This window comes from Eleutherodactylus coqui, chromosome 1 (genome assembly GCF_035609145.1).
Source record: "Eleutherodactylus coqui strain aEleCoq1 chromosome 1, aEleCoq1.hap1, whole genome shotgun sequence".
NCBI lineage: Eukaryota > Metazoa > Chordata > Amphibia > Anura > Eleutherodactylidae > Eleutherodactylus > Eleutherodactylus coqui.
The window spans coordinates 68,433,269-68,445,738 of NC_089837.1; the positions used below are offsets into that span (position 1 = coordinate 68,433,269).

General features: G+C 46.3%; 1 protein-coding gene across 1 annotated transcript in view; it reads left to right on the plus strand.

Moving 5' to 3' along the window:
• The first annotated feature begins 1,237 nt into the window (after positions 1-1,237).
• Positions 1,238-12,470, plus strand: part of RAD51AP2 (RAD51 associated protein 2) — a 33,187-nt gene continuing 21,954 nt past the window's right edge. Inside the window, exon 1 of the mRNA XM_066597019.1 lies at positions 1,238-1,258. The gene's annotated coding sequence lies outside the window, so the exon portion shown is untranslated. The remainder of the gene's footprint in view (positions 1,259-12,470) is intronic.

Below are 12,470 nucleotides of genomic sequence, written 5' to 3' on the forward strand. Positions count from 1 at the left end.
ATAGAACGCAAAAAGACTCTATGCCTCCATTTTAAAACAGCAACATTTTGATCAAACAATATGATCTTTATCAATCCGTGACAAATCTGTGACAGAGGCGGGATCGATCAGGTCCATCCTCTCTCTCCCTGACAAGTCTCTTCAGAGGCAGAGACATGATAAATTGGGTGGCCCCCTTTCTCTGCCCTGACAACCTTGACTCCCAGTTAATGGAGGGGTTATGCGTAGAAAACCAGGGGATCCCAAGGACCACTGGAAATATAGGAGAGGAAATGAGCTGGAAGCTTATTGTTTCTTGATGGTCAGATTCCATGCAGAATTTTAGTTCAATTGTCTTCTGTGTGACCTGTCCTGAGGATAAGGGAGACCCATCCATGGTTTCCATAACAATAGGTATGGGCTTAGATCTGCTTCTAATGTTATTGTCAACAATCACAGAAAACGGACATATACTTACTAAGGAGTGCATATAGATGCATCCTCTCACCATGCAGGTAGCCGACTACCAAATGAGGGAGCTAATTGCACCAGTGTGGGACACCGAGTGGCTGTCTCATCGGTGTCCCACACAGGTGCAATTAGCTCCCTCATTTGGTAGTCGACTACCTGCATGGTGAGAGGATGCATCTATATGCACTCCTTAGCATGTATATGGCCGTTTTCTGTAGGGATCCATTAATGTTATTGTCAGGAGTGAATCATAAGTCCATGAAGTTACCTCCTGCTCCCGAATCCAACATCGCTGAGCACTGTATCTTCTGGCTTTCCATTAAGACCTCTATGGGGATGACAAAATGGAGGAAAGGAGGAATGGTCTTCACGCAGTCCTGAGTTACAGGCGAAGAGCCTTGTATGGCGGCATCTAACTGTCTCGCACCAGCTGGGTTAGTCGTGATCTTCACATTGGCTAAGGCAAGAGTCCTCTGGAATTTATTTGGGCAGTTCAAAGCATAATGTCCCGGGTTCCCAAAATAAAGACGGGTCTTCAGCTCAGCGCTTTTCTTTTTCAGTGATGGAAAGGGGTTTACAGATGACATCGCTCTGCATTGGTTCCGGTGTGGCTTCAGTCCTGCAGTTTCTCCTCTGGATTCGGATGCATAGCTGAATTAAATCTTCCAAATTACCAGGGGTCTCCGCTCTGGAAGGCTCATCCTTTACACACTCAGTCCCCAGTGGAGTGTCGTCCTTGCTGTACGGCTATGTAGTTTTCTTTCTAAGGTGGCACAGTGGTTTTGGTCTTCGAAAACTTGATTCATAGGTATAATAAAGGTGTCAAGATCGTTGAGGAGATTACTAATGTTTTCCAAATACGGTGAGGCGCAAAGGGCCCCATAGAAATCTATGGGGGGGGGGTGCACAAATTTGTGCACACAATACGCAAGAGGATGCATGAAATATAGCACAAAGCTACGGGAAAAAGTACATATTTGGACCTCATTTGACTAAATAATCTTTTAAATCAAAATGGGGGGGGGGGGGTGGTGTTACGCATGCCCTGCGAGCGTATAAAGTATAGTACAATGTGCAGACACGCACAAATCAACCTCATTCATAGCGCAAAGCTGAAGCGTGCACATTTGCACATACACTTGTGTGAGGGAGCCCTTAATGTGCAGCAAAGCGTGTAAGAGAGTTTCCTGGAGCAATTTGTTCCAGAAATCTGCCATGTAGTGTTTAAAACAAGAAGCACCTTTCCTCCAGCCCCATAACCCCCTGCTCTGCTCAGTGCCAGAAAGTGACATATGAAGATAGTTGTTTTCGGCTGGAAGAAAACCAGCTGCCCTACTCTACGATCCGAATGATACATCTTCAGCAAGGGGGTTACAATTTAACTAATAATATAAATATAGCTTTGCAAAAGTACTTTAAGGTAGACATTAGAGAAATTTAATTAGCATTTTGGGGAGCTTGTCCTTCTGTTAACTGAGCTTGTAGACTGAGATATAGGGCCTTGTTAAGTGTGAGATAAAAAGAAATGTTCCAGGTGAAGTTGGATGGGTATAATAAAACAGGAAATTGGTACAATAAACTACCCCATATTACTGACTTCAACTACCCTGATCCATTCTAATACTATTCTAAGGGCTCCCACCCACTTGCGATTTTTTTTCCTTTGCGTTTTTTCTGAAGAGCAATTAGGATAGAATGTGTTCTTGTCCATTTGCATTTTTTTTTCTCGGTCTGTTGCAATTTTTAACATAGGAACTGTCAGTTGCATATGTGTCCTTATTTTTCTCTTAATGCACCCATGAATGTCAATGGAAATTAACGGAAAGGGCGCGAAAAAGCCGCGAAAATGCCACGAAAAACGCGCAGAAAACGCACCAAAAACGCGCGGAAAACGCTGTGTTTTTCACGCACGAAAATCGCAAACGCAAGTGGGTAGGCGCCCTAATACAGGAAAATACTCAAATGCTCCATAATAAATAAATCTTTATCATAAGCGCAACGTAAAGCATCCAAGCCGCAGTGCGAAATCTGTACCAGAACCGTCACATCTACCATGTGCCAATATATAATATTGGTGTCTTCTTATCTACTTTGCCTGGCACTAAAGTCATAGTGCAACTTTTATCTCTGCAACCTTTATAGCTACACCCCTGATCACTATCTATTATTATTATAGTCTCTGTTTGTTATACAGGTTTGATGTGATAGAAGACCCGAGCAGGGGCGTAACTAAAGGCTCAGGGGCCCTGATGCAAAACGTGAGCTGCCCCCCCCTCTATCTGTATCAGTACCCGTACCCATACCTAAACCATGCTGCACAGAGACATAACTTGAAGCTTCTGGGCCCCAATGCAAAATCTATAACAGGGCCCCCAACTATAATGTTTTATTCATAGTACTGGGCTCCCTATATGGAGAAGAGAGGCCTTATGGTTCCCCCTAAGGCTCCTGGGCCCGGGTGCAACCGCATCCCCTGCACCCTCTATAGTTACGTCCCTGGACCCAAGCCTCCAGAGAAAACCTCGATGAACATGGTCAAAATATGCTAATTCCATGTCCATGGTTCCCTTTGCTCCATTGAACCACTGTGCTTCCAAAAATACAGTGGAACCTCTCCAAAAGACCGTATGAAAAGCCACCGTACATCTAAACCAGATATGTGTATGACAGATTTTCAATTTCCCTATTCTCTCTGTCTATTGGCCTCCTCTTAAATAGGACCACCCCTGAAGAGTTGCAGAATTTATGGTTTATGAATGTTTTCACATATAAGAATTCCCTTATATCTCCCTGACAGATTTCTTATTTGTCTCACTATGAAAACCTCTTTTCATCTGTCCAAATAGGGCATGTAGAAATCATAGAGGGATGTTTCCTGCTTGAGACACCTTCTATAAGCCAGAGTGAAGAACGACTCACAAAGCACCTCTAGCTCTGGTAGACCCAACCCATCCATATATTTTATGAACAGTCATTAAAATTAATTGAATGTAATAGGTTTACATTTTCCACAGTAATATACAGCTGATCTGTGGGGTTTACAGAAGTTGGTCCCAAGGCAATTTGCTGATTGTTGAACTGACATTAAAAATATATATTGTAAAGATGAGACAAGCCCTTTAAACGGGTTGTCTGCGTGGTTTTTCTCTTTTTCCAAACCACGTTCTCCATGCAACAAGATAACAATCGTATATGCATGTCTCCCAGCTCCCCACTGTATCCAGTGCCGCCACTCCAGGTATTTCCAATGACATTATTTTTACAAGCTGCAGCAGCCTGCTTATGAGAAGTTACAGGCTACTGCAGCCAGAGGCACAGCTCAGTGCTTGATTTCGTAGCTCTGTCTTTGGCTACAGGAGCCTGTGATGTCCTGTATACAGGCTGACTGAAGCTTATAACCAAACACTGGGTAAGGAGAAGCAGTTGGAGACTCATGCATATCTGTTGTGTTGCAATGTATATATTTGCTTTTATTTGCAGGTCAACCAGATTGAAGACCACACTGATCTATGTATTTTGCTGGGCCTAGACCAGGTATGAAAGTCTACTGGGGGATAGTAAGGGGAATTGTATGGAGGAGCAGCTAGGCCCAGGGAAAAGCTGGTGGAACTGGAGTCATACTGATGTTTGTGTGCTGTGCCACCATGATATTAGGTCAGGACAGCATGGGCTGATAAAAGGATGAGGTTTAGAGTCATTGAGAAAATATACCATAATCTGCCAAACCTGTATACTGAGGGGTTTGTGCAGTGATAGGTTGGGAACTGGCTATAAGAGGACAGGCTCGTTTATGTGTGGCAGAGGTGGTAAAGACTGGAAAGTTCTGAAAAGTGGTGGTAACTGGAAGCCAGGAAATGTGATGTGGGTCTGTACAGAGCTGGGAAGGTAGTCGCCTACAGAGCATGAGCAAATTCCTATAGGGGAGCATGGCCTGAAAATGAAATCTTGAACTAAACTAGGCTGGGTGGAGTAGACAGTGAGGGGAAGGAGATTCATTCTACGGGGTGTGAACAAATCTTGAATGGAGAGCATAGCCAGGAAGTGAAGTCTTGGACTAGACTGGGATAGGTGGAGCAGTGTTGTTCTACTGGTGGAGAGGATGAGAGTGTGAAGTGGGCTTACTTTTTCCTTCGGTAATGGTTGTGCATAAGGTGTATGTGTGTGTATGGTGGAGGGGGGGGGGGTCATGAAATAATTTGTACGCAAGGTGCTATGTAAATAAACATGACATCGTAGTGTCCACATAACCACATTAAGATGCGTAGTGTTAACTTTGGAGCATGTGCTCCTAAATCATGATACTTTTACATGGAGGTGAAAGCCGTGACCATATATGAACAAGTCACAGATATAAAGAGCTTTCTCCAGGACGACACGTTTATCATGTAGCTCTGCACTTGGTATGCAGACAGAACGCTGCTTTAGAAGAGATAAAGATCAGATACTCATATTGTAAGAGGGTGCAGCAGCAGCGGTGTGTGAAACTGGCGTGGCACTTGCATACAGTACTGTATAACACCCAGAAAGATGGATAGGGAATTATACTTGCAAAAAAAGTGCTCATTGTGCCGACGGTGGTGGTGCAACACAGGACTCAGGAAATGATGCAGGAGATGGAGTAACCAAAGTTTACAGTATTTATTGATAAACACAGAAATAGAAATGAATAATAAGGGCTAATTCCCACAGACGGATTTCTGCGGTGGAAATCTGCGGCGTTGCCCCGCAGCTATTAGGTTCTATTGAACCTAATAGCGCAATGCTCACGGTGCGGAATTCCACAGTGGAATTCCGGCCCGTGAATTCACCCGTGGCATGCTCTATTTGCCGCAGGCGTACGAACGGACGGCTTCCATTGCAGTCAATGGAAGCCTTCCATCATGCTATCTTCCACTGTAGTACAGCGGACTATAGCGTGAAACTGCTTCCCCGCCTACCGCCGGCCGCGTCATATGACGCGACCGACACGTTATGTGACGCTGTGGGCGTGTCATATGACACTGCCGGCGCATCACAAGACACTGCCGGTGCGTCATGCGCTCTACTGCCCATGCACGCCGGACTGTCATGTGGGATGTAGGGCGGCGAGTAGTATGAGGTCACTGCGGTATTCCACTTGCGGAGCCCGTGGGCAGTAGGCCTAATAGTTATACAATTAAACCTTTTTGCTTAGAATCACTGATCGCTGACTATGGCTAACTAATTCACTAATTCCTAAGGACAATATTTTACGTACAGTAGGGATAACAATATCAGTCTTTATCATTTTTATCCATATTGTAAATATAAATATGAAAAATAAAAATTAAATTTGGGATTTTTTGGGGGGGCGGGGGAAATAAAGACAACATTTGCTACAGTATGCCTAAACGGTGACATGCGTTGGAATCTTCCATTGCAAGTACAGTATACGTTGGGAAATCTTTCTGTAGTATACCTCTGTTATACATTACACAGTGCGAAAACCCCTAACCTTCTACATACTCTCGCATTGATTTACATGACCTTTGATTAGCATGTTGTATGAGATTATACCAATGAGAGGTGAGTGTATTTCAATTTATATAAGTGGAATATGCATATAGAATAGTGATGAGCAAGTATACTCGCTAAGGGCAATTGCTCGAGCGAGCATTGCCCTTAGCGAGTACCTGCCCGCTCAGGAGCAAAGATTCGGCTGCCGGCGGCGGGCAGGGAGCTGCGGGGGAGAGTGGGGAGGAACGGAGGGGAGAACTCTCTCTCATCTCCCCCCCCCCCTGCTGACTGCCGCTACTCACTGCTCCCCCGCATCGGCACCCGAACCTTTTGTCTCGATCGGGGAGATACTCGCTAAGGGCAATGCTCGCTCATCTCTAATATAGAATGCTGTATTATATATACACAGCATGGTATAGAAAATAGACAAAAATAGACAGAACTCTAAATATCTGACCAGCCCCTCAAAATGGTCTACGTGTTTCCCCCAGTACCACCAATACGCTTTGTTCATATCTCCTTTTGGACGTTCCATCCAGGATTTCCATCATAAATTTTGGAAAACATATGGCCGCATGCAGCACTATTTCATCTGGTAAAATGATGGACAGCATGAAAGAAACCTGACGGAAGCGGTTATAATTAGAGATGAGCGAACGTACTCGGATAGGCACTACTCGTCCGAGTAATGTGCCTTATCCGAGTACCGCTGTGCTCGTCCTGAAAGATTCGGGGCGCTCCGCTGCTGACAGGTGAGTCGGAGCGGGGAGCAGGGCAGAGCGGCCGGGAGAGAAGGAGAGAAAGATCTCCCCTCCGTTCCTCCCCGCTCTCCCCTGCAGCTCCCCGCTCCGCAGCGCGTCCCGAATCTTTGAGCACGAGCACAGCGGTACTCGGATAAGGCACATTACTCGGACGAGTAGTGCCTATCCGAGTACGTTCGCTCATCTCTAGTTATAATCAATGGCTTCCATCTGTTGCATTCCATTGTTGTCCCTCATGATGGATCCAACACACTGTGTTTCTTATTTTCCTTTTTCTGTTCCTATCATGGAACAGAAAAATAGGAAAAATTACGGAAATGTGACCAGAGCCTTAAAAACACTATACTGTCTCATTAAAGGGCTAGTAAAATGAGCCGAACAGCCAACGCCTTGCAAAGGAGTATGTGAAGTTGCGTGAACTCCTTCCTCTGCAGGTGACACCAGTAACACCCGTAGGGAGCATTTATGTATATCTTTAGCCCACTGAGAAGGCTGTGAGCCTCAAAACGCGTTAGCTGGCTTTACATGGCACAATTTTTGTTCAAATCAAAGCTCAATTCAGCTAATTCCTCTGTGTAAATATGGCCACAACAGGATGATGAGTGATAAATGATTTGTTCAATAGTCACGAGTCATTTTGTTTCAGTTCACCTAAAAATGGTCACTAGTTGATTAATTATCGACTGGTGTAAACAGGTAATCCTTTGCTTTCAACAACTAATCAATAAACTTTGCAGGGAGGTGTGTGCTTCAGCAATAGCAAACATAAATAATCACTTTGTGTGAAAGCACATGAAACACATGTATGCTAAAAACTGGCTGCAGCAACTATTTCCGGTGACTATTAGAACAATAGTTGTCACTTGGAAACCCTCCCTTAGTCACTGGACTAAATACATTGGATTAAGAGTTTTAATCTGTGGACTCTTAATTTTGATGGAATAAGGCTGCACAGCCCATAGTTTTTGCCCTAATTCCTTGTATGAATCTTCCCATCACTAACCATTCCATTTCATTTTGGATGAAAACGTGTCTTGAAGCGGTAGCACCTTACTCACTATATAATGGAATTTACAAAAAGAACTATCCATGGGGACTTCGTATCAGTCCCAGGAAGCACTCCATCTGATTTTTTCATTAAGGTCATTTTAGACAAGCTGATTTATTGTTTGAATGAGCAAACAAGTGAGTGACATCATTCGCTCTTGTGCAGCCTGTTTATACAGGCAGATACATCGTTGGTTCGTTCAAATGAGAATCATTCAGTCTTACACATATGCTGTATAAGGGTTCGTTCACATGGGCTGCAAAATCTTGCGGCTAACTCGCAGGAAAATCACGTGAAAGGACGATTTCCCGCTAACAAGCCCCAAGCTTCAAATTGCTTATTCACACAATTGGGAGCTGCGTATCGCTGAAAAAAAAGCGCTGCTGCTCCGGAAAGGGAGAGAGATGAAGGAAAGCCCCGTGGGGCTGCCCTTCATTGCTGGGGACTCCCTTCATCTCAGCAGGGGAGCTGCAGGGGAGTCCCTCTCTCTCTGCTGCACGGAAATCTTCCTTCTTCCCTGCAAGGTAAATTCCTCTCTCCTGCTGCAGGGATATCCCTCCAGCAACCCTGCAGGGAAACCTCTCTCCCCGCTACGGAGAAATCCTCCTTCTCCCCTCCTACTCTCCCTGCTATGCGGATATCCTTCCAGCTCTGCTGCTGGGGAATTGCCCTGTTGCAGGGGGCAGCAAGGGAATCCTTCCAGCCTTGCTGAGATGAACGGAGTCCCCAGCGATGAAGGGGGTTCCTCCAGGGCTTCCCTTCATCACTCTCTCTCTGCAGTGAAGGGAAGCCTCATGGCAATGAAAGGGGTTCCCCTGAGGCATTCCTTCATCACTCTCTCTCCCCGAGTTGTGGGGAAATCCCTTCATCTGCCTTTGCCAGCTAGCTCACATAGTCTGCCATAGGAGTCTATGTAGGCCTCTGCGATTTTCTGCCAAAAGATATGTGTCAGGACCGGCGGCTCGCGGGTCGCTCGTGCCCTCACCGCAAGTCTTGTCACATGGGCGGCTGCCGTGCGGTGCAGGGGAGCCCCGGTCCTCGTCACGTCCCCTGGCCACCGGGCTCCTCCTCGCCCCCGGGTTGTAAGGGACGCGGTGGGTATTGCTCCGCGCCACGTCCTCGGTACCATGGCAACCCGGCATGCGTCTCCTTCTCTACCTCCTGCAGAGCTGGGGGCGGGTTCCCCAGTATACCTGGTGCACTCAGCTGCTGTCAGACTCCCCGCCCCAATCAGCTGCTGGGGCGGGAGCTCTGACAGCATTTAAACCTGCTTGTGTCTACATACCAGTACCAGTGTTAGGCTTCTTTTCACACGAGCGCATATGGGCTGTGATCTGTTTCATTAGATTCCAATGCATCAGATCACATTTGCAAGATGTAAAAACGCCCGGCCAAGCCAATATAGCGCCGGGCGTTTTTATGTCGGGCCCAAAACATAGTTCTGGAACTATGTTTTGGGCCGGAAGATGTCGGCTGCTGCATAGGCTCCTATGGGAGCCCATGGCAGCGGCCGTAGGTGGGAGGGAGTTTAGCAGCGTGCAGGCTCACCTCTCTTCCTCCCTGCTTGTTCAGTGCAATGAGAGGGGTGGAGCTAAGCGGCGATCCGCCCCGCCTCCTCCCATTGATGGCTATAGACAAGGGGCGGGGCATGGACGGAACTAAGTGCCCTCCATCTCCCCACCTCTTGTCCATAGCCATCAATGGGAGGGGGCGAGGTGGATTGGCGCTTAGCTCCGCCCTCTCCTATTGCACAGACCAAGCCAGGAGGAAGAGAGGTGAGCCTGCGATGGGGAGGGAGGGGAAATGGGAAATGGCCTGGTGAGCTTGACGTATATGCGCCGGCCTCACCAGGCCATATGAACGGGCGCACAAACGTTTGATTTGTGTGCCCGTTCACCAGTTTTTTCGCAGCCAACGTAGCGCATAACGGCCGGCTGTGAAAACGACTGGCCGATATTCGCTCATGTGAAAGAAGCCTTAGATTGGTCTTCTTGCTACACCCATGTACTTCATGTTTTGACTCCTGATTTTGACTTCCTGCTTTTGGACCTGACGTTGTCTTGCCTGACCCTCTTGTACCGCATACCCTCTTGTTGACGTTCCGGATAGTCTGACCCACCTAGCTGTTGTTTTGTTCCAGTGTCTGTCTGTTCATTAGTCCCCGTGTTCCCCTTCCTTAGTGAGTGTAGCGACCGTCACCCAGTTGTCGCCTTGGGGCTTAGCCCAACGGGGGCAAGTAGGTAGGGACAGGGGTTGTTGGTTTTCTCAGGGACCTCCAGTATCCCAGACCCCAGTCCTGACAATAGGTGATGAGCTGTTTTTTGTCGCAGCAGGGAATTGCAGTCGCCGAATTCCACCGCTGACGTCCTATCTTTTTTATTGAGATTTTTTGATGCGGCTACAAATCATTCATCCGAAGGTTTCCATGGGAAACCATTGGTTCTAGTAGTCACGTTTTTTTGACGCATGTAACTAAGCTACAGAAAATCGTCCATGTGAAAGAGGCCTAAGTGAATGACAGGGACTGAATGAGTGCTGATTAAACCGAACAATAAGTGAATGAGCCAACAATGCTTTTTTACATCTACATAAAATGAATGACGAGCGAAAAGTGAATGATTCTGATTCATCACTCGATCGTTGGTGCACGTTTAGACCGAACAATTATCATTCACTTTTCCTTGTTTGAACTGTTTTTTTTAACAATAATCTTTTCATCTAAAAGCCCCTTTACACATTGGTGTTTTCTTTAGAATGTGCACCCTTGCAATTTTGCGGTAAATTGCGATTTTGCACGATCGCGATTTTAACATTACAAGTCCCATAGACCCCTGCAAATAAAAAAAGCGCTGCAAATTTCGCAGTGAAAAAAAACTGTAGTGGGTAGTCACCCTCAAATGGCTTTTTAGCCTAATGAGTTCCAGATTTGCTGTTTTTTTCACGGAATTGTGCAGTGTTTCACTCATACCTTTGCGTATTGCATATGCAGTTTGCGCACCTCCCATGGACTTCTATGGGGTTCTTTGGTGCGCAAATGTGCATAAAAATAGAGCAGGTCCTGTTTTTCTGTGTGCACGAAAAATGTGTGTGCCAAAAAGAAGGAAATGAGAACGAACCCATTGAAATCAAGTTCCATTCTCTACATATAGTGCATACAAATTTTGTGCGCACAAATACATCCGCGTGAAGCCGCCCCAAAAAAGAGTTCTTGTAGAAAATCCGGCTTCACAAGAACCTTGGAAGGAAGTTAGGGCTCACACAGCGTTAACCTGAGCAGCTACTATGAAATAGACTGTAATAACCCTTCAGGTTAGATTTATGAGAGTGCGCATGTGTCTGGGCCCGACGCTGCACACAGAGACATAATGTGTTTAATGGAGAGAGAAGATTGTTTACTACGCTGGAAAGGGAAACACCGAGTAAGGAAGGTTCTAAATAGGAATTTTAACTACTTTTGAAATTGAAAAGTTTCTATAGATTTTCCTTTTGCAATTTCAAAAATGTTTCACAAACAGACATCTATGAGCAGTGGATATTAACCAGCCGTGGACTTAAAGGGCTTACCAGAATCTCAAGTTATTCCCTATTCACAGGATAGCAGATGACTTGCTGGTCGGCAGAGGTCTCACTGATGAAACCTCTGTCAATCTCAAGAACAGGGTCCAATGTCCCCTGTCCTCCTCACTATGAGGAAACTGAAAGAGGCGCTGGTCGCACAAGCAAACCAGCACTCCCTTCACTTTCAATGGGACTGTCGTCCAGATACCCGATCAACACCCGCTTGGGTATTCCTGTCAGTCCAATTAAAATGAATGGAGTGCTCACCGCGCATGTGCGGCCAGCGCTCCATTCAGAGTGACGTCACTGCGGGGAGAGGAGAAACTCACCCTTTAATGTATGTATACAGTGTGAGATGAGGGTTTGTGACTTTTACACATTTCAAGACACCTAGCCTGGGCTTAGGACACAGGGGGAAATTTACAGAGACTGGCGTTTCAAATGCCGCCTTAGTATAATTTCCTTTGGTGCGTGATATATTTATGCCTCTTTATATATTTGGCGCATCTCAGCTCCTCTGTGTTCCAACAGAAATCTATACCAGCTAGGATCTGGCGCAGATTTCTGACATAATTTGTACCAATTTCTGGACATAATACACAAATCTGTTGTTGTGTGCAGCCATGCCCCCCCCCCCCCCTCCCCAAAGGAGTAATAGTGGTCCCTCTATGTGTCCCCTCCCAGGAGTAACAGTGGTCCCTCTGTGTGTCTCCTCCCAGGAGTAATAGTGGTCCCTCTGTGTGTCCCCTCCCAAGATTAATAGTAGTCCCTCTATGTGTCCCCTCTCAGAAGTAATAGTAGTCCCTCTATGCGTCCCCACCCATGAGTAATAGTGGTCCCTCTGTGTGTACCCTCCCAGGAGCAATAGTAGTCCCTCTATGCGTCCCCTCCCAGGAGTAATAGTTGTCCCTCTGTGTGTCCCCTCCCAGGAGTAATAGTGGTCCCTCTGTGTGTCCCCTCCCAGGAGTAATAGTGGTCCCTCTGTGTGTCTCCTCCCAGGCGTAATAGTGATCCCTCTGCATTAGTGCCTCTCTAAGAAATAGTACTGGTCCCTTTATGCACAATTCCCCCACTCTCCGGAAGTAGCTATTTTGTCCGACATTCATTAATACACTTGACAGGCAGGGACAGGGCTACTGGAGGCAGAGGCTAAACCTAACTTGTGGTGTTGGGCTCTA